Source organism: Leucopleurus acutus (assembly GCF_964270905.1).
Source record: "Leucopleurus acutus genome assembly, chromosome: 16".
Lineage (NCBI taxonomy): Eukaryota > Metazoa > Chordata > Mammalia > Artiodactyla > Delphinidae > Leucopleurus > Leucopleurus acutus.
This window is the reverse complement of record NC_139158.1, coordinates 25,011,184-25,034,086: the sequence shown is the minus strand read 5'-3', so window position 1 is coordinate 25,034,086 and position 22,903 is coordinate 25,011,184.

Sequence of the window (22,903 nt, the reverse complement as noted above, 5' to 3'; positions counted from 1 at the left end):
GTGGACGGTTTAGGGTCCAGGTGAGGGTACGGCAACGGTTTAGGGTGAGCGTACGTGTGAGGGCACGGGTTAGTGTTAGCGTACGGGTTAGGATTAGGGTACGGGTGAGGGTAAGCCTTCGGGGAAGGGTTAGGGTTAGGGCTCGGGCTAGGGTTAGGGTTAGGGGACGGGGACGGTTTAGGGTCCAGGTGAGGGTACGACAACGGTTTACGGTGAGCGCACGTGTGAGGGCACGGGTTAGTGTTAGCGTACAGTTTAGGATTAGGGGACGGATGAGGGTAAGGCTTCAGGGAAGGGTTAGGGTTAGCGTTCGGGCTAGGGTTAGGGTTAGGGGACGGGGACGGTTTAGGGTCCAGGTGAGGGAAAGGCAACGGTTTAGGGTGAGCGTACGTGTGAGGGCACGGGTTAGTGTTAGCGTACGGTTTAGGAATAGGGGACGGGTGAGGGTAAGGCTTCGGGGAAGGGTTAGGGTTAGGGTTCGGGCTAGGGTTACGGTTAGGGGATGGGGACGGTTTATGGTACAGGTGACGGTACGTCAACAGTTTAGGGTGAGCGTACGTGTGAGGGCACGGGTTAGTGTTAGCGTACGGGTTAGGAATAAGGGACGGGTGAGGGTAAGGCTTCGGGGAAGGGTTAGGGTTAGGGTTCGAGCTAGGGTTAGGGTTAGGGGATGGGGACGGTTTATGGTACAGGTGACGGTACGTCAACAGTTTAGGGTGAGCGTACGTGTGAGGGCACGGGTTAGTGTTAGCCTACGGGTTAGGATTAGGAGACGGTTGAGGGTAAGGCTTCGGGGAAGGGTTAGGGTTAGGGTACGGGCTAGGGTTAGGGTTAGGGGACGGGGACGGTTTAGGGTCCAGGTGAGGGTATGGCAACGGTTTAGGGTGAGCGTACATGTGAGGGCACGGGTTAGTGTTAGCATACGGGTTAGGATTAGGGGACAGGTGAGGGTAAGGCTTCGGAGAAGGGTTAGGGTCAGGGCTCGGGCTAGGGTTAGGGTTAGGTGACGGGGATGGTTTTCGGTACAAGTGAGGGTACGACAACAGTTTAGGGTGAGCGTACGTGTGAGTGCACGGGTTAGTGTTAGCGTACGGTTTAGGATTAGGGGACGGGTGAGGGTAAGGCTCTGGGGAAGGGTTATTGTTAGGGTTCGGGCTGGTGTTGGGATTAGGGGACGGGGACGGTTTAGGGTATAGGTGAGGGTACGACAACGGTTTAGGGTGAGCGTAAGTGTGAGTGCACGGGTTAGTGTTAGCGTACAGATTAGGATTATGGGATGGGTGAGGGTAAGGCTTCGGTGAGGGGTTAAGGTTAGAGTTCGGGCTAGGGTTAGGGTTAGGGGACGGGGACGGTTTACAGTCCAGGTGAGGGTACAACAACGGTTTTGGGTGAGCGTACGTGTGAGGGCACAGGTTACTGTTAGCGTACGGGTTAGGATTAGGGGACGGGTGAGGGTAAGGCTTCTGGGAAGGGTTAGGGTTAGGGTTCGGGCTAGGGTTAGGGTTAGGGGACGTGGACGGTTTAGGGTCCAGGTGAGGGTACGGCAACGGTTTAGGGTGAGCGTACGTGTGAGGGCACGGGTTAGTGTTAGCGTACGGGTTAGGATTAGGGGACGGGTGAGGGTAAGGCTTCGGGGAAGGGTTAGGATTAGGGTTCGGGCTAGGGTTAGGGTTAGGGGACGGGGACGGTTTAGGGTCCAGGTGAGGGTACGGCAACGGTTTAGGGTGAGCGTATGTGTGAGGGCACGGGTTAGTGTTAGCGTACAGTTTAGGATTAGGGGACGGATGAGGGTAAGGCTTCAGGGAAGGGTTAGGGTTAGCGTTCGGGCTAGGGTTAGGGTTAGGGGACGGGGACGGTTTAGGGTCCAGGTGAGGGAAAGGCAACGGTTTAGGGTGAGCGTACGTGTGAGGGCACGGGTTAGTGTTAGCGTACGGTTTAGGAATAGGGGACGGGTGAGGGTAAGGCTTCGGGGAAGGGTTAGGGTTAGGGTTCGGGCTAGGGTTAGGGTTAGGGGATGGGGACGGTTTATGGTACAGGTGACGGTACGTCAACAGTTTAGGGTGAGCGTACGTGTGAGGGCACGGGTTAGTGTTAGCGTACGGGTTAGGAATAAGGGACGGGTGAGGGTAAGGCTTCGGGGAAGGGTTAGGGTTAGGGTTCGAGCTAGGGTTAGGGTTAGGGGATGGGGACGGTTTATGGTACAGGTGACGGTACGTCAACAGTTTAGGGTGAGCGTACGTGTGAGGGCACGGGTTAGTGTTAGCCTACGGGTTAGGATTAGGAGACGGTTGAGGGTAAGGCTTCGGGGAAGGGTTAGGGTTAGGGTACGGGCTAGGGTTAGGGTTAGGGGACGGGGACGGTTTAGGGTCCAGGTGAGGGTACGGCAACGGTTTAGGGTGAGCGTACATGTGAGGGCACGGGTTAGTGTTAGCATACGGGTTAGGATTAGGGGACAGGTGAGGGTAAGGCTTCGGAGAAGGGTTAGGGTCAGGGCTCGGGCTAGGGTTAGGGTTAGGTGACGGGGATGGTTTTCGGTACAAGTGAGGGTACGACAACAGTTTAGGGTGAGCGTACGTGTGAGTGCACGGGTTAGTGTTAGCGTACGGTTTAGGATTAGGGGACGGGTGAGGGTAAGGCTCTGGGGAAGGGTTATTGTTAGGGTTCGGGCTGGTGTTGGGATTAGGGGACGGGGACGGTTTAGGGTCTAGGTGAGGGTACGACAACGGTTTAGTGTGAGCGTAAGTGTGAGTGCACGGGTTAGTGTTAGCGTACAGATTAGGATTATGGGATGGGTGAGGGTAATGCTTCGGGGAGGGGTTAAGGTTAGAGTTCGGGCTAGGGTTAGGGTTAGGGGACGGGGACATTTTAGGGTCCAGGTGAGGGTACAACAACGGTTTTGGGTGAGCGTACGTGTGAGGGCACAGGTTACTGTTAGCGTACGGGTTAGGATTAGGGGACGGGTGAGGGTAAGGCTTCTGGGAAGGGTTAGGGTTAGGGTTCGGGCTAGGGTTAGGGTTAGGGGACGTGGACAGTTTAGGGTCCAGGTGAGGGTACGGCAACGGTTTAGGGTGAGCGTACGTGTGAGGGCACGGGTTAGTGTTAGCGTACGGGTTAGGATTAGGGGACGGGTGAGGGTAAGGCTTCGGGGAAGGGTTAGGATTAGGGTTCGGGCTAGGGTTAGGGTTAGGGTTAGGGGACGGTTTAGGGTCCAGGTGAGGGTACGGCAACGGTTTAGGGTGAGCGTACGTGTGAGAGCATGGGTTAGTGTTAGCGTACGGGTTAGGATTAGGGGACGGGTGAGGGTAAGGCTTCGGGGAAGGGTTAGTGTTAGGGTTCGGGCTAGGGTTAGGGTTAGGGGACGGGGACGGTTTAGGGTCCAGGTGAGGGTACGGCAACAGTTTAGGGTGAGCGTACGTGTGAGGGCACGGGTTAGTGTCAGCGTACGGGTTAGGATTAGGGGATGGGTGAGGGTAAGGGTTCGTGGAAGGGTTAGGGTTAGGGTTCGGGCTAGGTTTAGGGTTAGGGGACGGGGGCGGTTTAGGGTCCAGGTGAGGGTACAACAACGGTTTAGCGTGAGCGTACGTGTGAGGGCACGGATTAGTGTTAGCGTACGGGTTAGTATTAGAGGACGGGTAAGAGTAAGGCTTCGGGAAAGGGTTAGTGTTAGCGTTCGCGCTAGGGTTAGGTTTAGGGGACGGGGACGGTTTAGGGTCCAGGTGAGGGTACGGCAACGGTTTAGGGTGAGCGTACATGTGAGGGCACGGGTTAGTGTTAGCATACGGGTTAGGATTAGGGGACATGTGAGGGTAAGGCTTCGGGGAAGGGTTAGGGTCAGGGCTCGGGCTAGGGTTAGGGTTAGGTAACGGGGATGGTTTACGGTACAAGTGAGGGTACGACAACGGTTTAGGGTGAGCGTACGTGTGAGTGCACGGGTTAGTGTTAGCGTACGGTTTAGAATTAGGGGACGGGTGAGGGTAAGGCTCTGGGGAAGGGTTATTGTTAGGGTTCGGGCTGGGGTTGGGGTTAGGGGACGGGGACGGTTTAGGGTCTAGGTGAGGGTATGGCAACGGTTTAGGGTGAGCGTAAGTGTGAGTGCACGGGTTAGTGTTAGCGTACAGATTAGGATTATGGGATGCGTGAGGGTAAGGCTTCGGGGAGGGGTTAGGGTTAGAGTTCGGGCTAGGGTTAGGGTTAGGGGACGGGGACGGTTTAGGGTCCAGGTGAGGGTACAACAACGGTTTTGGGTGAGCGTACGTGTGAGGGCACAGGTTAGTGTTACCGTACGGGTTAGGATTAGGGGACGGGTCAGGATAAGGCTTCTGGGAACGGTTAGGGTTAGGGTTCGGGCTAGGGTTAGGTTTAGGGGACGTGGACGGTTTAGGGTCCAGGTGAGGGTACGGCAACGGTTTAGGGTGAGCGTACGTGTGAGGGCACGGGTTAGTGTTAGCGTACGGGTTAGGATTAGGGGACGGGTGAGGGTAAGGCTTCGGGGAAGGGTTAGGTTTAGGGTTCGAGCTAGGGTTAGGGTTAGGGGACGGGGACCGTTTAGGGTCCAGGTGAGGGTACGGCAACGGTTTAGGGTGAGCGTACGTGTGAGGGCACGGGTTAGTGTTAGCGTACGGGTTAGGATTAGGGTACGGGTGAGGGTAAGCCTTCGGGGAAGGGTTAGGGTTAGGGCTCGGGCTAGGGTTAGGGTTAGGGGACGGGGACGGTTTAGGGTCCAGGTGAGGGTACGACAACAGTTTAGGGTGAGCGTACGTGTGAGGGCACGGGTTAGTGTTAGCGTACAGTTTAGGATTAGGGGACGGATGAGGGTAAGGCTTCAGGGAAGGGTTAGGGTTAGCGTTCGGGCTAGGGTTAGGGTTAGGGGACGGGGACGGTTTAGGGCCCAGGTGAGGGAAAGGCAACGGTTTAGGGTGAGCGTACGTGTGAGGGCACGGGTTAGTGTTAGCGTACGGGTTAGGAATAGGGGACGGGTGAGGGTAAGGCTTCGGGGAAGGGTTAGGGTTAGGGTTCGGGCTAGGGTTAGGGTTAGGGGATGGGGACGGTTTATGGTACAGGTGACGGTACGTCAACAGTTTAGGGTGAGCGTACGTGTGAGGGCACGGGTTAGTGTTAGCGTACGGGTTAGGAATAGGGGACGGGTGAGGGTAAGGCTTCGGGGAAGGGTTAGGGTTAGGGTTCGGGCTAGGGTTAGGGTTAGGGGATGGGGCCGGTTTATGGTACAGGTGACGGTACGTCAACAGTTTAGGGTGAGCGTACGTGTGAGGGCACGGGTTAGTGTTAGCCTACGGGTTAGGATTAGGAGACGGTTGAGGGTAAGGCTTCGGGGAAGGGTTAGGGTTAGGGTTCGGGCTAGGGTTAGGGTTAAGGTTAGGGGACGGGGACGGTTTAGGGTCCAGGTGAGGGTACGGCAACGGTTTAGGGTGAGCGTACATGTGAGGGCACGGGTTAGTGTTAGCATACGGGTTAGGATTAGGGGACAGGTGAGGGTAAGGCTTCGGGTAAGTGTTAGGGTCAGGGCTCGGGCTAGGGTTAGGGTTAGGTAACGGGGATGGTTTTCGGTACAAGTGAGGGTACGACAACGGTTTAGTGTGAGCGTACGTGTGAGTGCACGGGTTAGTGTTAGCGTACGGTTTAGGATTAGGGGACGGGTGAGGGTAAGGCTCTGGGGAAGGGTTATTGTTAGGGTTCGGGCTGGGGTTGGGGTTAGGGGACGGGGACGGTTTAGGTTCTAGGTGAGGGTACGGCAACGGTTTAGGGTGAGCGTAAGTGTGAGTGCACGGGTTAGTGTTAGCGTACAGATTAGGATTATGGGATGGGTGAGGGTAAGGCTTCGGGCAGGGGTTAGGGTAAGAGTTCGGGCTAGGGTTAGGGTTAGGGGACGGGGACAGTTTAGGGTCCAGGTGAGGGTACAACAACGGTTTTGGGTGAGCGTACGTGTGAGGGCACAGGTTACTGTTAGCGTACGGGTTAGGATTAGGGCTCGGGTGAGGGTAAGGCTTCTGGGAAGGGTTAGGGTTAGGGTTCGGGCTAGGGTTAGGGTTAGGGGACGTGGACGGTTTAGGGTCTAGGTGAGGGTACGGCAACGGTTTAGGGTGAGCGTACGTGTGAGGGCACGGGTTAGTGTTAGCGTACGGGTTAGGATTAGGGGACGGGTGAGGGTAAGGCTTCGGGGAAGGGTTAGGATTAGGGTTCGGGCTAGGGTTAGGGTTAGGGGACGTGGACGGTTTAGGGTCCAGGTGAGGGTACGGCAACGGTTTAGGGTGAGCGTACGTGTGAGGGCACGGGTTAGTGTTAGCGTACAGTTTAGGATTAGGGGTCGGGTGAGGGTAAGGCTTCGGGGAAGGGTTAGGGTTAGCGTTCGGGCTAGGGTTAAGGTTAGGGGACGGGGACCGTTTAGGGTCCAGGTGAGGGAAAGGCAACGGTTTAGGGTGAGCGTACGTGTGAGGGCACGGGTTAGTGTTAGCGTACGGGTTAGGAATAGGGGACGGGTGAGGGTAAGGCTTCGGGGAAGCGTTAGGGTTAGGGTTCGGGCTAGGGTTAGGGTTAGGGGATGGGGACGGTTTATGGTACAGGTGAGGGTACGGCAACAGTTTAGGGTGAGCGTACGTGTGAGGGCACGGGTTAGTGTTAGCGTACGGGTTAGGATTAGGGGACGGGTGAGGGTAAGGCTTCGGGGAAGGGTTAGTGTTAGGGTTTGGGCTAGGGTTAGGGTTAGGGGACGGGGACGGTTTAGGATCCAGGTGAGGGTACGGCAACAGTTTAGGGTGAGCGTACGTGTGAGGGCACAGGTTAGTGTTAGCGTACGGGTTAGGATTAGGGGACGGGTGAGGGTAAGGCTTCGGGGAAGTGTTAGTGTTAGGGTTCGGGCTAGGCTTAGGGTTAGGGGACTGGGACGGTTTAGGGTCCAGATGAGGGTATGAGAACGGTTTAGGGTGAGCGTACATGTGAGGGCACGGGTTAGTGTTAGCGTACGGGTTAGGATTATGGGACGGGTGAGGGTAAGGCTTCGGGGAAGGGTTAGGGTTAGCGTTCGGGCTAGGGTTAGGGTTAGGGGACGTGGACGGTTTAGTGTCCAGGTGAGGGTACGGCAACGGTTTAGGTTGAGTGTAAGTGTGAGGGCACAGGTTAGTGTTAGCGTACGGGTTAGGATTAGGTGACGGGTGAGGGTAAGGCTTCTGGCAAGGGTTAGGGTTAGGGTTCGGGCTAGGGTTAGGGTTAGGGGACGTGGACGGTTTAGGGTCCAGGTGAGGGTACGGCAACGGTTTAGGGTGAGCGTACGTGTGAGGGCACGGGTTAGTGTTAGCGTACGGGTTAGGATTAGGGTACGGGTGAGGGTAAGCCTTCGGGGAAGGGTTAGGGTTAGGGCTCGGGCTAGGGTTAGGGTTAGGGGACGGGGACGGTTTAGGGTCCAGGTGAGGGTACGACAACGGTTTACGGTGAGCGCACGTGTGAGGGCACGGGTTAGTGTTAGCGTACAGTTTAGGATTAGGGGACGGATGAGGGTAAGGCTTCAGGGAAGGGTTAGGGTTAGCGTTCGGGCTAGGGTTAGGGTTAGGGGACGGGGACGGTTTAGGGTCCAGGTGAGGGAAAGGCAACGGTTTAGGGTGAGCGTACGTGTGAGGGCACGGGTTAGTGTTAGCGTACGGTTTAGGAATAGGGGACGGGTGAGGGTAAGGCTTCGGGGAAGGGTTAGGGTTAGGGTTCGGGCTAGGGTTACGGTTAGGGGATGGGGACGGTTTATGGTACAGGTGACGGTACGTCAACAGTTTAGGGTGAGCGTACGTGTGAGGGCACGGGTTAGTGTTAGCGTACGGGTTAGGAATAAGGGACGGGTGAGGGTAAGGCTTCGGGGAAGGGTTAGGGTTAGGGTTCGAGCTAGGGTTAGGGTTAGGGGATGGGGACGGTTTATGGTACAGGTGACGGTACGTCAACAGTTTAGGGTGAGCGTACGTGTGAGGGCACGGGTTAGTGTTAGCCTACGGGTTAGGATTAGGAGACGGTTGAGGGTAAGGCTTCGGGGAAGGGTTAGGGTTAGGGTACGGGCTAGGGTTAGGGTTAGGGGACGGGGACGGTTTAGGGTCCAGGTGAGGGTATGGCAACGGTTTAGGGTGAGCGTACATGTGAGGGCACGGGTTAGTGTTAGCATACGGGTTAGGATTAGGGGACAGGTGAGGGTAAGGCTTCGGAGAAGGGTTAGGGTCAGGGCTCGGGCTAGGGTTAGGGTTAGGTGACGGGGATGGTTTTCGGTACAAGTGAGGGTACGACAACAGTTTAGGGTGAGCGTACGTGTGAGTGCACGGGTTAGTGTTAGCGTACGGTTTAGGATTAGGGGACGGGTGAGGGTAAGGCTCTGGGGAAGGGTTATTGTTAGGGTTCGGGCTGGTGTTGGGATTAGGGGACGGGGACGGTTTAGGGTATAGGTGAGGGTACGACAACGGTTTAGGGTGAGCGTAAGTGTGAGTGCACGGGTTAGTGTTAGCGTACAGATTAGGATTATGGGATGGGTGAGGGTAAGGCTTCGGTGAGGGGTTAAGGTTAGAGTTCGGGCTAGGGTTAGGGTTAGGGGACGGGGACGGTTTACAGTCCAGGTGAGGGTACAACAACGGTTTTGGGTGAGCGTACGTGTGAGGGCACAGGTTACTGTTAGCGTACGGGTTAGGATTAGGGGACGGGTGAGGGTAAGGCTTCTGGGAAGGGTTAGGGTTAGGGTTCGGGCTAGGGTTAGGGTTAGGGGACGTGGACGGTTTAGGGTCCAGGTGAGGGTACGGCAACGGTTTAGGGTGAGCGTACGTGTGAGGGCACGGGTTAGTGTTAGCGTACGGGTTAGGATTAGGGGACGGGTGAGGGTAAGGCTTCGGGGAAGGGTTAGGATTAGGGTTCGGGCTAGGGTTAGGGTTAGGGGACGGGGACGGTTTAGGGTCCAGGTGAGGGTACGGCAACGGTTTAGGGTGAGCGTATGTGTGAGGGCACGGGTTAGTGTTAGCGTACAGTTTAGGATTAGGGGACGGATGAGGGTAAGGCTTCAGGGAAGGGTTAGGGTTAGCGTTCGGGCTAGGGTTAGGGTTAGGGGACGGGGACGGTTTAGGGTCCAGGTGAGGGAAAGGCAACGGTTTAGGGTGAGCGTACGTGTGAGGGCACGGGTTAGTGTTAGCGTACGGTTTAGGAATAGGGGACGGGTGAGGGTAAGGCTTCGGGGAAGGGTTAGGGTTAGGGTTCGGGCTAGGGTTAGGGTTAGGGGATGGGGACGGTTTATGGTACAGGTGACGGTACGTCAACAGTTTAGGGTGAGCGTACGTGTGAGGGCACGGGTTAGTGTTAGCGTACGGGTTAGGAATAAGGGACGGGTGAGGGTAAGGCTTCGGGGAAGGGTTAGGGTTAGGGTTCGAGCTAGGGTTAGGGTTAGGGGATGGGGACGGTTTATGGTACAGGTGACGGTACGTCAACAGTTTAGGGTGAGCGTACGTGTGAGGGCACGGGTTAGTGTTAGCCTACGGGTTAGGATTAGGAGACGGTTGAGGGTAAGGCTTCGGGGAAGGGTTAGGGTTAGGGTACGGGCTAGGGTTAGGGTTAGGGGACGGGGACGGTTTAGGGTCCAGGTGAGGGTACGGCAACGGTTTAGGGTGAGCGTACATGTGAGGGCACGGGTTAGTGTTAGCATACGGGTTAGGATTAGGGGACAGGTGAGGGTAAGGCTTCGGAGAAGGGTTAGGGTCAGGGCTCGGGCTAGGGTTAGGGTTAGGTGACGGGGATGGTTTTCGGTACAAGTGAGGGTACGACAACAGTTTAGGGTGAGCGTACGTGTGAGTGCACGGGTTAGTGTTAGCGTACGGTTTAGGATTAGGGGACGGGTGAGGGTAAGGCTCTGGGGAAGGGTTATTGTTAGGGTTCGGGCTGGTGTTGGGATTAGGGGACGGGGACGGTTTAGGGTCTAGGTGAGGGTACGACAACGGTTTAGTGTGAGCGTAAGTGTGAGTGCACGGGTTAGTGTTAGCGTACAGATTAGGATTATGGGATGGGTGAGGGTAATGCTTCGGGGAGGGGTTAAGGTTAGAGTTCGGGCTAGGGTTAGGGTTAGGGGACGGGGACATTTTAGGGTCCAGGTGAGGGTACAACAACGGTTTTGGGTGAGCGTACGTGTGAGGGCACAGGTTACTGTTAGCGTACGGGTTAGGATTAGGGGACGGGTGAGGGTAAGGCTTCTGGGAAGGGTTAGGGTTAGGGTTCGGGCTAGGGTTAGGGTTAGGGGACGTGGACAGTTTAGGGTCCAGGTGAGGGTACGGCAACGGTTTAGGGTGAGCGTACGTGTGAGGGCACGGGTTAGTGTTAGCGTACGGGTTAGGATTAGGGGACGGGTGAGGGTAAGGCTTCGGGGAAGGGTTAGGATTAGGGTTCGGGCTAGGGTTAGGGTTAGGGGACGGGGACGGTTTAGGGTCCAGGTGAGGGTACGGCAACGGTTTAGGGTGAGCGTACGTGTGAGAGCATGGGTTAGTGTTAGCGTAAGGGTTAGGATTAGGGGACGGGTGAGGGTAAGGCTTCGGGGAAGGGGTAGTGTTAGGGTTCGGGCTAGGGTTAGGGTTAGGGGACGGGGACTGTTTAGGGTCCAGGTGAGGGTACGGCAACAGTTTAGGGTGAGTGTACGTGTGAGGGCACGGGTTAGTGTTAGCGTACGGGTTAGGATTAGGGGACGGTTGAGGGTAAGGCTTCGTGGAAGGGTTAGGGTTAGAGCTCGGGCTAGGGTTAGGGTTAGGGGACGGGGACGGTTTAGGGTCCAGGTGAGGGTACGACAACGGTTTAAGGTGAGTGTACGTGTGAGGGCACGGGTTAGTGTTAGCGTACGGGTTAGGATTAGGGGACGGGTGAGGGTAAGGCTTCGGGGAAGGGTTCGGTTTAGGGTTTGGGCTAGGGTTAGGGTTAGGGGACGGGGACGGTTTAGGTTCCAGGTGAGGGTACAACAACGGTTTAGGGTGAGCGTACGTGTGAGGGCACGGGTTAGTGTTAGCGTACAGTTTAGGATTAGGTGACGGGTGAGGGTAAGGCTTCGGGGAAGGGTTAGGGTTAGCGTTCGGGCTAGGGTTAAGGTTAGGGGATGGGGACCGTTTAGGGTCCAGGTGAGGGAAAGGCAACGGTTTAGGGTGAGCGTACGTGTGAGGGCACGGGTTAGTGTTAGCGTACGGGTTAGGAATAGGGGACGGGTGAGGGTAAGGCTTCGGGGAAGCGTTAGGGTTAGGGTTCGGGCTAGGGTTAGGGTTAGGGGATGGGGACGGTTTATGGTACAGGTGAGGGTACGGCAACAGTTTAGGGTGAGCGTACGTGTGAGGGCACGGGTTAGTGTTAGCGTACGGGTTAGGATTAGGGGACGGGTGAGGGTAAGGCTTCGGGGAAGGGTTAGTGTTAGGGTTTGGGCTAGGGTTAGGGTTAGGGGACGGGGACGGTTTAGGGTCCAGGTGAGGGTACGGCAACAGTTTAGGGTGAGCGTACGTGTGAGGGCACGGGTTAGTGTTAGCGTACGGGTTAGGATTAGGGGACGGGTGAGGGTAAGGCTTCGGGGAACGGTTAGTGTTAGGGTTCGGGCTAGGCTTAGGGTTAGGGGACTGGGACGGTTTAGGGTCCAGATGAGGGTATGAGAACGGTTTAGGGTGAGCGTACATGTGAGGGCACGGGTTAGTGTTAGCGTACGGGTTAGGATTAGGGGACGGGTGAGGGTAAGGCTTCGGGGAAGGGTTAGGGTTAGAGCTCGGGCTAGGGTTACGGTTAGGGGACGGGGACGGTTTAGGGTCCAGGTGAGGGTACGACAACGGTTTAGGGTGAGTGTACGTGTGAGGGCACGGGTTAGTGTTAGCGTACGGGTTAGGATTAGGAGACGGGTGAGGGTAAGGCTTCGGGGAAGGGTTAGGGTTAGGGTTCGGGCTAGGGTTAGGGTTAGGGGACGGGGACCGTTTAGGGTCCACGTGAGGGTACGGCAACGGTTTAGGGTGAGCGTACGTGTGAGTGCACGGGTTAGTGTTAGCGTACGGGTTAGGATTAGGTGACGGGTGAGGGTAAGCCTTCGGGGAAGGGTTAGGGTTAGGGCTCGGGCTAGGGTTAGGGTTAGGGGACGGGGACGGTTTAGGGTCCAGGTGAGGGTACGACAACGGTTTAGGGTGAGCGTACGTGTGAGGGCACGGGTTAGTGTTAGCGTACAGTTTAGGATTAGGGGACGGATGAGGGTAAGGCTTCAGGGAAGGGTTAGGGTTAGCGTTCGGGCTAGGGTTAGGGTTAGGGGACGGGGACGGTTTAGGGCCCAGGTGAGGGAAAGGCAACGGTTTAGGGTGAGCGTACGTGTGAGGGCACGGGTTAGTGTTAGCCTACGGGTTAGGATTAGGAGACGGTTGAGGGTAAGGCTTCGGGGAAGGGTTAGGGTTAGGGTTCGGGCTAGGGTTAGGGTTAGGGGACGGGGACGGTTTAGGGTCCAGGTGAGGGTACGGCAACGGTTTAGGGTGAGCGTACGTGTGAGTGCACGGGTTAGTGTTAGCATACGGGTTAGGATTAGGGGACAGGTGAGGGTAAGGCTTCGGGTAAGTGTTAGGGTCAGGGCTCGGGCTAGGGTTAGGGTTAGGTAACGGGGATGGTTTACAGTACAAGTGAGGGTACGACAACGGTTTAGGGTGAGCGTACGTGTGAGTGCACGGGTTAGTGTTAGCGTACGGTTTAGGATTAGGGGACGGGTGAGGGTAAGGCTCTGGGGAAGGGTTATTGTTAGGGTTCGGGCTGGGGTTAGGGTTAGGGGACGGGGACGGGTAAGGGTCTAGGTGAGGGTACGGCAACGGTTTAGGGTGAGCGTAAGTGTGAGTGCACGGGTTAGTGTTAGCGTATAGATTAGGATTATGGGATGGGTGAGGGTAAGGCTTCGGGGAGGGGTTAGGGTTAGAGTTCGGGCTAGGTTAGGGTTAGGGGACGGGGACAGTTTAGGGTCCAGGTGAGGGTACAACAACGGTTTTGGGTGAGCGTACGTGTGAGGGCACAGGTTAGTGTTAGCGTAGGGGTTAGGATTAGGGGACGGGTGAGGGTAAGGCTTCTGGGAAGGGTTAGGGTTAGGGTTCGGGCTAGGGTTAGGGTTAGGGGACGTGGACGGTTTAGGGTCCAGGTGAGGGTACGACAACAGTTTAGGGTGAGCGTACGTGTGAGGGCACGGGTTAGTGTTAGCGTACGGGTTAGGATTAGGTGACGGGTGAGGGTAAGGCTTCGGGGAAGGGTTAGGATTAGGGTTCGGGCTAGGGTTAGGGTTAGGGTTAGGGGACGGTTTAGGGTCCAGGTGAGGGTACGGCAACGGTTTAGGGTGAGCGTACGTGTGAGAGCATTGGTTAGTGTTAGCGTAAGGGTTAGGATTAGGGGACGGGTGAGGGTAAGGCTTCGGGGAAGGGTTAGTGTTAGGGTTCGGGCTAGGGTTAGGGTTAGGGGACGGGGACGGTTTAGGGTCCAGGTGAGTGTACGGCAACAGTTTAGGGTGAGCGTACGTGTGAGGGCACGGGTTAGTGTTAGCGTACGGGTTAGGATTAGGGGACGGGTGAGGGTAAGGCTTCGTGGAAGGGTTAGGGTTAGAGCTCGGGCTAGGGTTAGGGTTAGGGGACGGGGAAGTTTTAGGGTCCAGGTGAGGGTACGACAACGGTTTAGGGTGAGCGTACGTGTGAGGGCACGGGTTAGTGTTAGCGTACGGGTTAGGATTAGGAGACGGGTGAGGGTAAGGCTTCGGGGAAGGGTTAGGGTTAGGGTTCGGGCTAGGGTTAGGGTTAGGGGACGGGGACGGTTTAGGGTCCAGGTGAGGGTACGACAACGGTTTAGGGTGAGCGTACGTGTGAGGGCATGGGTTAGTGTTAGCGTACAGTTTAGGATTAGGGGACGGGTGAGGGTAAGGCTAAGGGGAAGGGTTAGGGTTAGCGTTCGGGCTAGGGGACGGGGACGGTTTAGGGTCCAGGTGAGGGAAAGGCAACGGTTTAGGGTGAGCGTACGTGTGAGGGCACGGGTTAGTGTTAGCGTACGGGTTAGGAATAGGGGACGGGTGAGGGTAAGGCTTCGGGGAAGCGTTAGGGTTAGGGTTCGGGCAAGGGTTAGGGTTAGGGGATGGGGACGGTTTATGGTACAGGTGAGGGTACGGCAACAGTTTAGGGTGAGCGTACGTGTGAGGGCAAGGGTTAGTGTTAGCGTACGGGTTAGGATTAGGTGACGGGTGAGGGTAAGGCTTCGGGGAAGTGTTAGGGTTAGAGCTCGGGCTAGGGTTAGGGTTAGGGGACGGGGACGGTTTAGGGTCCAGGTGAGGGTACGACAACGGTTTAGGGTGAGCGTACGTGTGAGGGCACAGGTTAGTGTTAGCGTACGGGTTAGTATTAGGGGACGGGTGAGGGTAAGGCTTCTGGGAAGGGTTAGGGTTAGGATTCGGGCTAGGGTTAGGGTTAGGGGACGTGGACGGTTTAGGGTCCAGGTGAGGGTACGGCAACGGTTTAGGGTGAGCGTACGTGTGAGGGCACGGGTTAGTGTTAGCGTACGGGTTAGGATTAGGGGACGGGTGAGGGTAAGGCTTCGGGGAAGGTTTAGGATTAGGGTTCGGGCTAGGGTTAGGGTTAGGGGACGGGGACGGTTTAGGGTCCAGGTGAGTGTACGGCAACGGTTTAGGGTGAGCGTACGTGTGAGAGCATGGGTTAGTGTTAGCGTACGGGTTAGGATTAGGGGACGGGTGAGGGTAAGGCTTCGGGGAAGGGTTAGTGTTAGGGTTCGGGCTAGGGTTACGGTTAGGGGACGGGGACGGTTTAGGGTCCAGGTGAGGGTACGGCAACAGTTTAGGGTGAGCGTACATGTGAGGGCACGGGTTAGTGTTAGCGTACAGTTTAGGATTAGGGGACGGGTGACGGTAAGGCTAAGGGGAAGGGTTAGGGTTAGCGTTCGGGCTAGGTTTAGGGTTAGGGGACGTGGACCGTTTAGGGTCCAGGTGAGGGAAAGGCAACGGTTTAGGGTGAGCGTACGTGTGAGGGCACGGGTTAGTGTTAGCGTACGGGTTAGGAATAGGGGACGGGTGAGGGTAAGCCTTCGGGGAAGGGTTAGGGTTAGGGTTCGTGCTAGGGTTAGGGTTAGGGGATGGGGACGGTTTATGGTACAGGTGAGGGTACGGCAAGAGTTTAGGGTGAGCGTACGTGTGAGGGCACGGGTTAGTGTTAGCGTACGGGTTAGGATTAGGGGATGGGTGAGGGTAAGGCTTCGGGGAAGGGTTAGGGTTAGGGTTCGGGCTAGGGTTAGGGTTAGGGGACGGGGGCGGTTTAGGGTCCAGGTGAGGGTACAACAACGGTTTAGGGTGAGCGTACGTGTGAGGGCACGGGTTAGTGTTAGCGTACGGGTTAGTATTAGGGGACGGGTGAGGTTTAAGGCTTCGGGGAAGTGTTAGTGTTAGGGCTCGGGCTAGGGTTAGGGTTAGGGGACGGGGACGGTTTAGGGTCTAGGTGAGGGTACGGCAACGGTTTAGGGTGAGTGTACGTGTGAGAGCATGGGTTAGTGTTAGCGTACGGGTTAGGATTAGGGGACGCGTAGGGTAAGGCTTCGGGGAAGGGTTAGTGTTAGGGTTCGGTCTAGGGTTAGGGTTAGGGGACGGGGACGGTTTAGGGTCCAGTTGAGGGTACGGGAACAGTTTAGGGTGAGCGTACGTGTGAGGGCACGGGTTAGTGTTAGCGTACGGGTTAGGATTAGGGGACGGGTGAGGGTAAGCCTTCGGGGAAGGGTTAGGGTTAGGGCTCGGGCTAGGGTTAGGGTTAGGGGACGGGGACGGTTTAGGGTCCAGGTGAGGGTACGACAACGGTTTAGGGTGAGCGTACGTGTGAGGGCACGGGTTAGTGTTAGCGTACAGTTTAGGATTAGGGGACGGATGAGGGTAAGGCTTCGGGGAAGGGCTAGGGTTAGCGTTCGGGCTAGGGTTAGGGTTAGGGGACGGGGACGGTTTAGGGTCCAGGTGAGGGAAAGGCAACGGTTTAGGGTGAGCGTACGTGTGAGGGCACGGGTTAGTGTTAGCGTACGGGTTAGGAATAGGGGACGGGTGAGGGTAAGGCTTCGGGGAAGGGTTAGGGTTAGGGTTCGGGCTAGGGTTAGGGGATGGGGACGGTTTATGGTACAGGTGACGGTACGTCAACAGTTTAGGCTGAGCGTACGTGTGAGGGCACGGGTTAGTGTTAGCCTCCGGGTTAGGATTAGGAGACGGTTGAGGGTAAGGCTTCGGGGAAGGGTTAGGGTTAGGGTTCGGGCTAGGGTTAGGGTTAGGGGACGGGGACGGTTTAGGGTCCAGGTGAGGGTACGGCAACGGTTTAGGGTGAGCGTACATGTGAGGGCACGGGTTAGTGTTATCATACGGGTTAGGATTAGGGGACAGGTGAGGGTAAGGCTTCGGGGAAGGGTTAGGGTCAGGGCTCGGGCTAGGGTTAGGGTTAGGTAACGGGGATGGTTTACGGTACAAGTGAGGGTACGACAACGGTTTAGGGTGAGCGTACGTGTGAGTGAACGGGTTAGTGTTAGCGTTCGGTTTAGGATTAGGGGACGGGTGAGGGTAAGGCTCTGGGGAAGGGTTATTGTTAGGGTTCGGGCTGGGGTTGGGGTTAGGGGACGGGGACGGTTTAGGGTCTAGGTGAGGGTACGGCAACGGTTTAGGGTGAGCGTAAGTGTGAGTGCACAGGTTAGTGTTAGCGTACAGATTAGGATTATGGGATGGGTGAGGGTAAGGCTTCGGGGAGGGGTTAGGGTTAGAGTTCGGGCTAGGGTTAGGGTTAGGGGAAGGGGACGGTTTAGGGTCCAGGTGAGGGTACAACAACAGTTTTGGGTCAGCGTACGTGTGAGGGCACAGGTTAGTGTTAGCGTACGGGTTAGGATTAGGGGACGGGTGAGGGTAAGGCTTCTGGGAAGGGTTAGGGTTAGGGTTCGGGCTAGGGTTAGGGTTAGGGGACGTGGACGGTTTAGGGTCCAGGTGAGGGTACGGGAATGGTTTAGGGTGAGCATACGTGTGAGGGCACGGGTTAGTGTTAGCGTACAGTTTAGTATTAGGGGACGGGTGAGGGTAAGGCTTCGGGGAAGGGTTAGTGTTAGGGTTCGGGCTAGGGTTAGGGTTAGGGGACGGGGACGGTTTAGGGTCCAGTTGAGGGTATGGCAACAGTTTAGGGTGAGCGTACGTGTGAGGGCACGGGTTAGTGTTAGCGTACGGGTTAGGATTAGGGTACGGGTGAGGGTAAGCCTTCGGGGAAGTGTTAGGGTTAGGGCTCGGGCTAGGGTTAGGGTTAGGGGACGGGGACCGTTTAGGGTCCAGTGAGGGTACGGTAACGGTTCAGGGTGAGCGTACGTGTGAGGGCACGGGTTAGTGTTAGCGTACGGGTTAGGATTAGGGGACGGGTGAGGGTAAGGCTTCGGGGAAAGGTTAGGATTAGGGTTCGGGCTAGGGTTAGAGTTAGGGGACGGGGACGGTTTAGGGTCCAGGTGAGGGTACAAGAACGGTTTAGGGTGAGCGTACGTGGGAGGGCACGGGTTAGTGTTAGCGTACGGGTTAGGATTAGGGGACGGGTGAGGGTAAGGCTTCGGGGAAGGGTTAGGATTAGGGTTCGGGCTAGGGTTAGGGTTAGGGGATGGGGACGGTTTAGGGTCCAGGAGAGGGTACGGCATCGGTTTAGTGTGAGTGTACGTGTGAGGGCACGGGTTAGTGTTACCGTACGGGTTAGGATTAGGGGACGGGTGAGGGTAAGGCTTCGGAGACGGGTTAGGATTAGGTTTCGGGCTAGGGTTAGGGTTAGGGGACGGGGACGGTTTAGGGTCCAGGTGAGGGTACGACAACGGTTTAGGGTGAGCGTACGTGTGAGGGCACGGGTTAGTGTTAGCGTACAGTTTAGGATTAGGGGACGGGTGAGGGTAAGGCTTCGGGGAAGGGTTAGGGTTAGGGTTCGGGCTAGGGTTAGGGTTAGGGGACGGGGGCGGTTTAGGGTCCAGGTGAGGGTACATCAACGGTTTACGGTGAGCGTACGTGTGAGGGCCCGGGTTAGTGTTAGCGTACGGGTTAGTATTATGGGACGGGTGAGGGTAAGGCTTAGGGGAAGGGTTAGTGTTAGGGTTCGGGCTAGGGTTAGGGTAAGGGGACGGGGACGGTTTAGGGTCCAGGTGAGGGTACGGCAACAATTTAGTGTGAGCGTACGTGGGAGGGCACGGGTTAGTGTTAGCGTACGGGTTAGGATTAGGGGACGGGTGTGGGTAAGGCTTCGGGGAAGGGTTAGGGTTAGAGCTCGGGCTAGGGTTAGGGTTAGGGGACGGGGACGGTTTAGGGTCCAGGTGAGGGTACGACAACGGTTTAGGGTGAGTGTACGTGTGAGGGCACGGGTTAGTGTTAGCGTACGGGTTAGGATTAGGAGACGGGTGAGGTTAAGGCTTTGGGGAAGGGTTAGGGTTAGGGTTCGGGCTAGGGTTAGGGTTAGGGGATGGGGACGGTTTATGGTACAGGTGACGGTACGTCTACAGTTTAGGGTGAGTGTACGTGTGAGGGCACGGGTTAGTGTTAGCGTACGGGTTAGGAATAGGGGACGGGTGAGGGTAAGGCTTCGGGGAAGTGTTAGGGTTAGGGTTCGGGCTAGGGTTAGGGTTAGGGGACGGGGACTGTTTATGGTACAGGTGACGGTACGTCAACAGTTTAGGGTGAGCGTACGTGTGAGGGCACGGGTTAGTGTTAGCCTACGGGTTAGGATTATGAGACGGGTGAGGGTAAGGCTTCGGGGAAGGGTTATGGTTAGGGTTCGGGCTAGGCTTAGGGTTAGGGGACGTGGACGGTTTAGGGTCCAGTGAGGGTACGGTAACGGTTCAGGGTGAGCGTACGTGTGAGGGCACGGGTTAGTGTTAGCGTACGGGATGGATTAGGGGACGGGTGTGGGTAAGGCTTCGGGGAAGGGTTAGGATTAGGGTTCGGGCTAGGGTTAGGGTTAGGGGACGGGGACGGTTTAGGGTCCAGGTGAGGGTACAACAACGGTTTAGGGTGAGCGTACGTGGGAGGGCACGGGTTAGTGTTAGCGTACCGGTTAGTATTAGAGGACGGGTAAGAGTAAGGCTTCGGGAAAGGGTTAGTGTTAGCGTTCACACTAGGGTTAGGTTGAGGGGACGGGGACGGTTTAGGGTCCAGGTGAGGGTACGACAACGGTTTAGGGTGAGCGTACGTGTGAGGGCACGGGTTAGTGTTAGCGTACGGGTTAGGATTAGGAGACCGGTGAGGGTAAGGCTTCGGGGAAGGGTTAGGGTTAGGGTTCGGGCTAGGGTTAGGGTTAGGGGACGGGGACGGTTTAGGGTCCAGGTGAGGGTACGGCAACGGTTTAGGGTGAGCGTACGTGTGAGGGCACGGGTTAGTGTTAGCGTACGGGTTAGGATTAGGGTACGGGTGAGGGTAACCTTCGGGGAAGGGTTAGGGTTAGGGCTCGGGCTAGGGTTAGGGTTAGGGGACGGGGACGGTTTAGGGTCCAGGTGAGGGTACGACAACGGTTTAGGGTGAGCGTACGTGTGAGGGCACGGGGGAGTGTTAGCGTACAGTTTAGGATTAGGGGACGGGTGAGGGTAAGGCTTCGGGGAAGTGTTAGGGTTAGCGTTCGGGCTAGGGTCAGGGTTAGGGGACGGGGACGGTTTAGGGTCCAGGTAAGGGAAAGGCAACGGTTTAGGGTGAGCGTACGTGTGAGGGCATGGGTTAGTGTTAGCGTACGGGTTAGGAATAGGGGACGGGTGAGGGTAAGGCTTCGGGGAAGGGTTAGGGTTAGGGTTCGGGCTAGGGTTAGGGTTAGGGGATGGGGACGGTTTATGGTACAGGTGACGGTACGTCAACAGTTTAGGGTGAGCGTACGTGTGAGGGCATGGGTTAGTGTTAGCGTATGGGTTAGGAATAGGGGACGGGTGAGGGTAAGGCTTCGGGGAAGGGTTAGGGTTAGGGTTCGGGCTAGTGTTAGGGTTAGGGGATGGGGACGGTTTATGGTACAGGTGACGGTACGTCAACAGTTTAGGGTGAGCGTACGTGTGAGGGCACGGGTTAGTGTTAGCCTACGGGTTAGGATTAGGAGACGGTTGAGGGTAAGGCTTTGGGGAAGGGTTAGGGTTAGGGTTAGGTAACGGGGATGGTTTACGGTACAAGTGAGGGTACGACAACGGTTTAGGGTGAGCGTACGTGTGAGTTCACGTGGTAGTGTTAGCGTACGGTTTAGGATTGGGGACGGGTGAGGGTTAGGCTCTGGGGAAGGGTTATTGTTAGGGTTCGGGCTGGGGTTGGGGTTAGGGGACGGGGACGGTTTAGGGTCTAGGTGAGGGTACGGCAACGGTTTAGGGTGAGCGTAAGTGTGAGTGCACGGGTTAGTGTTAGCGTACGGGTTAGGATTAGGGGACGGGTGAGGGTAAGGCTTCTGGGAAGGGTTAGGGTTAGGGTTCGGGCTAGGGTTAGGGTTAGGGGACGTGGACGGTTTAGGGTCCAGGTGAGGGTACGGCAACGGTTTAGGGTGAGCGTACGTGTGAGAGCATGGGTTAGTGTTAGCGTACGGGTTAGGATTAGGGGACGGGTGAGGGTAAGGCTTCGGGGAAGGGTTAGGGTTAGGGTTCGGGCTAGGGTTAGTGTTAGGGGACCGGGACGGTTTAGGGTCCAGGTGAGGGTACGACAACGGTTTAGGGTGAGCGTAGGTGTAAGGGCACGGGTTAGTGTTAGCGTACTGTTTAGGATTAGGGGACGGGTCAGCGTAAGGCTAAGGGGAAGGGTTAGGGTTAGCGTTCCGGCTAGGGTTAGGGTTAGGGGACGGGGACCGTTTAGGGTCCAGGTGAGGGAAAGGCAACGGTTTAGGGTGAGCGTACGTGTGAGGGCACGGGTTAGTGTTAGCGTACGGGTTAGGAATAGGGGACGGGTGAGGGTAAGGCTTCGGGGAAGCGTTAGGGTTAGGGTTCGAGCTAGGGTTAGGGTTAGGGGATGGGGACGGTTTATGGTACAGGTGAGGGTACGGAAACAGTTTAGGGTGAGCATATGTGTGAGGGCACGGGTTAGTGTTAGCGTACGGGTTAGGATTAGGGGATGGGTGAGGGTAAGGCTTCGTGGAAGGGTTAGTGTTAGGGTTCGGGCTAGGGTTAGGGTTAGGGGAAGGGGGCGGTTTAGGGTCCAGGTGAGGGTACAACAACGGTTTAGGGTGAGCGTACGTGTGAGGGCACGGGTTAGTGTTAGCCTACGGTTTAGGATTATGAGACGGGTGAGGGTAAGGCTTCGGGGAAGGGTTAGGGTTAGGGTTCGGGCTAGGGTTAGGGTTAGGGGACGTGGACGGTTTAGGGTCCAGTGAGGGTACGGTAACGGTTCAGGGTGAGCGTACGTGTGAGGGCACGGGTTAGTGTTAGCCTACGGGTTAGGATTATGGGACGGGTGAGGGTAAGGCTTCGGGGAAGGGTTAGGGTTAGGGTTCGGGCTAGGGTTAGGGTTAGGGGACGTGGACGGTTTAGGTTCCAGTGAGGGTACGGTAACGGCTTAGGGTGAGCGTACGTGTGAGAGCATGGGTTAGTGTTAGCGTACGGGTTAGGATTAGGGGACGGGTGAGGGTAAGGCTTCGGGAAGGGTTAGTGTTAGGGTTCGGGCTAGGGTTAGGGTTAGGGGACGGGGACGGTTTAGGGTCCAGGTGAGGGTACGGCAACAGTTTAGGGTGAGCGTACGTGTGAGGGCACGGGTTAGTGTTCGCGTACGGGTTAGGATTAGGTGATGGGTGAGGGTAAGGCTTCGGGGAAGGGTTGGGGTTAGGGTTCGGGCTAGGGTTAGGGTTAGGGGACGGGGGCGGTTTAGTGTCCAGGTGAGGGTACAACAACGGTTTAGGGTGAGCGTACGTGTGAGGGCACGGGTTAGTGTTAGCGTACGGGTTAGGAATAGGGGACGGGTGAGGGTAAGGCTTCGGGGAAGTGTTAGGGTTGGGGTTCGGGCTAGGGTTAGGGTTAGGGGACGGGGACGGTTTATGGTACAGGTGACGGTACGTCAACAGTTTAGGGTGAGCGTACGTGTGAGGGCACGGGTTAGTGTTAGCGTACGGGATGGATTAGGGGACGGGTGAGGGTAAGGCTTCGGGGAAGGGTTAGGATTAGGGTTCGGGCTATGGTTAGGTTTAGGGGACGGGGACGGTTTAGGGTCCAGGTGAGGGTACAACAACGGTTTAGGGTGAGCGTACGTGGGAGGACACGGGTTAGTGTTAGCGTACCGGTTAGTATTAGAGGACGGGTAAGAGTAAGGCTTCGGGAAAGGGTTAGTGTTAGCGTTCACACTAGGGTTAGGTTTAGGGGACGGGGACGGTTTAGGGTCCAGGTGAGGGTACGACAACGGTTTAGGGTGAGCGTACGTGTGAGGGCACGGGTTAGTGTTAGCGTACGGGTTAGGATTAGGAGACCGGTGAGGGTAAGGCTTCGGGGAAGGGTTAGGGTTAGGGTTCGGGCTAGGGTTAGGGTTAGGGGACGGGGACGGTTTAGGGTCCAGGTGAGGGTACGGCAACGGTTTAGGGTGAGCGTACGTGTGAGGGCACGGGTTAGTGTTAGCGTACGGGTTAGGATTAGGGTACGGGTGAGGGTAACCTTCGGGGAAGGGTTAGGCTTAGGGCTCGGGCTAGGGTTAGGGTTAGGGGACGGGGACGGTTTAGGGTCCAGGTGAGGGTACGACAACGGTTTAGGGTGAGCGTACGTGTGAGGGCACGGGTTAGTGTTAGCGTACAGTTTAGGATTAGTGGACGGGTGAGGGTAAGGCTTCGGGGAAGTGTTAGGGTTATTGTTCGGGCTAGGGTCAGGGTTAGGGGACGGGGAAGGTTTAGGGTCCAGGTAAGGGAAAGGCAACGGTTTAGGGTGAGCGTACGTGTGAGGGCATGGGTTAGTGTTAGCGTACGGGTTAGGAATA